This window comes from Myotis lucifugus, unplaced genomic scaffold (assembly GCF_000147115.1).
Source record: "Myotis lucifugus unplaced genomic scaffold, Myoluc2.0 scaffold_834, whole genome shotgun sequence".
Taxonomy (NCBI): domain Eukaryota; kingdom Metazoa; phylum Chordata; class Mammalia; order Chiroptera; family Vespertilionidae; genus Myotis; species Myotis lucifugus.
The window spans coordinates 131225-135711 of NW_005871882.1; positions in this window are offsets into that span (position 1 = coordinate 131225).

Sequence of the window (4487 nt, forward strand, 5' to 3'; positions counted from 1 at the left end):
TCCTCCTCCTCCTTCTCTGTCCTAAACAGTAAGGCAGGACGATCTTTCCTGGGGACCCCGAACAGGTTCCCGGAACTGGCCACACGTCCGTGTCCAGCTGTCCTGGCAGGGAACAAGCCCTCGGGGTTTCAGCTCCGGCTAAAGGAGGCGGGCTCCGCAGAAGGGGATTCGAGGATGTTCGTGCGGCTGTTGGCGGATGGCTGTGGCTCCTATAAGCCATGCCTGATTTGGAAGGTAAAAAGCAAGAAACAAAACTTGAGGAACCGGAAATATTAATTTTTCACACTATAGACATCAGGAGCTCTGGATGCGGCCAGCAGGGCCTTTCTCACGTCTCTCCAGGAAGGGAGCCGGCGTCCCTGGAGAGTCAGAGGGCGTTTCCTCACCTGTTCGCAGCTTCTGCCTCATCTCCAGGTGCAATTGCCCGGGGCCTCGTTGTCAGAGGCGGGCAGGGGCAGCGCAGCGGATCACAGAGGCCAGGCTGTCACTGAGTTTTAAGCAGCATCAAGGAAGGAAAGAAAGAGAGACAGAGATAAGGAGGGATGTCAGGAGAACAGGAGAGCCAATGTTTACTTAGCACCTGCTTTGCCCGGCCAGCTTCTTGCATGCCCATATCTTACCCCATTTACAGGTGATGAAACAGATGCACAGAGAGGTTAAGTAACTCTCCAAAGCTCACACAGCGGGTCAGGGGCAGAGCTGGGGGATCTGAGGCCACCTGCATAGCATTACAAAGCTGTGGGATCCGGGAGGGCAGGGTGGTTCCGTGGTTTGAGGCTGAACCAGGCTAGGCATACTGGAGTCCCACTGTGCCTCAGCCCTCTGCTGAGCCAGAGCCATGGCTGGCCTCAGTTTCCCCACCTGTGCAGAGCTGGCCTGGGACGGGGTTCTTTCCTGCTGGGGGGGGGCCCCCAGGGAGCCGGGGTTTTCCCCCGGGGGGGGGGGGGGGGGGGCTGGATCCTTCGGATCATGTGACTCAAGACTGTCTGCCGCCAGCCTCGGGGATGGGGCCGGGCTGTGCCCCTGGGCAGGCTGCGGGGAGTGTGGCCACTCTGTGGGCCTTGCAGCACGCCCCCCCCCCCCCAAGTATCTCTGGGCAAGGGTTTTAGGGTAACTATTCCTTACATCACAGCTTCTTCCTGTTCTTTCCCTGCACTGGCTCCTGACACGCCTCCTCCTCCCCACTCCTCTCTCTCCGAGGAAAGGGTGGGCTGTCCAGGGAGCGGGCAGTGAGCGCCGTGGTCACACACAGTCCAGCCACATTCTATCTAGACCAGTGGTTCTCAACCTTCTGGCCCTTTAAATACAGTTCCTCATGTTGTGACCCGACCATAAAATTATTTTCGTTGCTACTTCATCACTGTCATGTTGCTACTGTTATGAATCGTCATGTAAATATCTGATACACAGGATGGTCTTAGGCGGCCCCTGTGAAAGGGTCGTTCGACCGCCAAAGGGGTCGCGACCCACAGGTTGAGAACCGCTGAATTCTAGAGGATTCCTGACGTCTGAGGAGCAGGGCCGGGCCCAGACCAGCTCTGGGTCTCTCCCTTTCAGCCCCCAACTGAAAAGGAGAAGAAGGAGACCCTAGCCATCTCAGCGGGACGCCAGCTCTGCTCAGGAAGATGGGCTATCAAGTCACGTGACAGGCGTGGTCATGTGACCCGTCCCAGCCTCAGCCTGTGGGTCATCTACTCGAAGCCTCCAGCTCTCCATGGAGGAAGGTGTGTGTGTGTGTGTGTGTGTGTCGGGGGGCAGGGGGTGGTGTTGCCAGAAATCCCCCATCACGTGTCATTCTGCACTGCAAGTGAGGTTTGTCCTGACATTCGTTTCCACAGAGGTCAGGACCTTGGAGGGCTCAGCCATCGAGTGAGGTGGGCCGTGGAGACCATTCTGGTGGCTCGAGAGAGGGGACTGAAGAGAACAAGGAGACTCGCTCACGCATGGCGAGCGCCGAGTAGGTGCCAGATGCTAGGATTTCCATGGATCAACTCATTTAATTGTCCTCACGCTCTTACCAGGGAGGTTCCGTTACTTAGCCCATTTTACAGATGAGCAGCTGAGGCACAGAGAGGGTGAGTAACCTGCCCGAGGTCACACAGCTTGCAAGGAGTAAAGATGGGGTTGGAGCCCAGGTCTTCTGGCTCCTCCTGCTCGGCCTTTTCCATGACATTGGGCTGCCCTCGAGTCCAGCCCTCAAAGTGGACTCTGTACTCTCAGGATGGGACAGGGCCCAGAGCGCTGGTGCTTCCGCCGGCACCAGGAGAACCAAAACAGAACACAGCACAGGGATCCGGCATCGCCTGAGCCCCAGCCTTCGAGGTTTCAGGGTGCGCCTGGGGGGCAGATCAAAGCGGGGGCCCCAGGCGTTCTTTGCTCGCGCTGCCTTCGCCCCGCTGGCTGAGCGGCGTTTGACTGGGCTCCGTGGAGCTGCTTTTAAAAAGGCATCGCACTCGCAGCCATTCAGGTTCCGGCAATAAGCGCTCTGCACCACCGATCAGAACGCCCCGAGTCAACAGAGCCGGCGGCATCTGAAGAAATGCACCCGGTACTTAAGGCTTTCATCTTAATTATACATGTTCGCATCATAGACAGATTCTCTCCTTCTGGTCCTGAATATCAGAGCTGCCAAATCCAATTGAATCATCTCCTTTTAAATGCATTTTGCAGTATGCGTTTCGCCGTTTTCCCAATTTCCATTGTAAACAGGCACCAGAATTGTGCTGAGGGCCCTTTTTTAACAGGCTGCATTATTCAAGCAGCAAATGAAGAAAGGAAAGTGCTGATTGCAAAAGAATTGTAAAATGGTCGCGGGCAGCCTCCTGGATTTGGCGAGGGCCGGGGGTGGCTGGGGCCAGGAGCTGCGTTGGGTGGAGGGTTTTGGTCCCTTTACCCCGGGCTGGGGTTGACGGGGGAAGGTGTTCCTTCTAGGGCAGTGGTTCTCAACCTTCCTAATGCCGCGACCCTTTAATACAGTTCCTCATGTTGTGGTGACCCCCAACCATAAAATTATTTTCAAAGTGAACATAATGAAAACATAGTGATTAATCACAACAACAATATGTAATTATATATGTGTTTTCCGATGGTCTTAGGTGACCCCTGTGAAAGGGTCGTTCGACCCCCAAAGGGGTCACGACCCACAGGTTGAGAACCGCTGTTCTAGGGGCAGGGTCCACGCCAGACGAGCTGGCTCTCAGGCCCGGTGCTGGGCGGGCGGGAGGGAGAGCTGGGACGACCGCAGGCCCGTTGTTACTGTCCCATCACTGGCATCAGCATAGATGCCGCCTGCTTTAATGTCTGCTGTGCCCTGGCTCTGGCGGGCGGGGGCCCTCCCAGGAAATGCCCTGACTGCCACCAGTGGTGTGGACAGCCAGTGCCCTTGTCCACCGGCTGTGCCCACTGGTTTGGGCCTCCTTGCACAGAGCAGGGCCTCCGTGTGTTGGTTAAAGGATCCAGTGTAGTCACAGCTGCCCCGGTGGCTGGGGGATCCTTTGAAAACACCCTGATCCTGCCAAGGCCAGCTCCAAAGCACAGATGGAGGGCCCTTGTTCAATAGCAGGCAAACCTTTCCCTTTCCTTCTCTCCATCTCCGTCTCTGTCTGTCTGTTTCTGTCCCCCTGTCAGGATGTTTTTATTGGTTGTGATGCTGCACTCCCTCGCATGGGAGTACTTGCAGGGTGAGTGCAGATGCTCACAGGTGCTTGGGGCCCCACCCCACAGTCCCCCGCCCCCCGACACCCAGTCCCCACCAGCGATGAAAGGGCAGCAGCAGTTGCTAAAGGGGTGAGCGGGGAGCCCCCTGCACCCCACCCCGCACGCTCCATTGTCCCATCAGCCCTCACTTGCAAATGGCAGACGCAAAGATAAAAGTATGAAGAAGTTTGAGAGGGCACCTCTGAGCAGGGAGCCCTGTGTGACGGGCCACATGCGCCTGAAGCCGGTCTGGACACCCGTCTTGGAGCCCGTGTACTGTTGGAGGTGCAAACACAAAGCCCTTTCTCCCGGCAGAGAGTCAACTTGCCGGCAGTTGGCATTTCTCGCGCGGGCAGGGCCCCTGGTTACCAGCTCTGGCTCAGTGGCCAGGAGGCTCAGTCTCCTGCTCTGTTGGACGTGCAACTATCTCTAGGCACGCCCCCAACTCCACATGCACCCCCAGGTTGCAGCGGGGTGCTTGGGAAGGCCCCTCCCCAGTTCTGCCCAGGCCTGAGGCTCCTTTGGGGGGGAGGGAATAGCCGGGGCAGAGGGACTGCCTGATGCTACATCACATTGTGTCGTGTGAGGACCAGGAGACAAAGGTGTTATTTAATGAGCCAGGTGCTAATGGAGCGGGTGAGCTCTGCAGCTTTGCTGTGGCCCTGCTGAAAGGAAGAGGCGGCCTCGCTCTCTCCTCCCCGCCTAGGCGATTATTCCACCTGCTGCAGAACACGTGCCCTCACCGATCAGTATGAACCCTGGCCTTCATTAGCCGCCAAGCTCCTAGCACA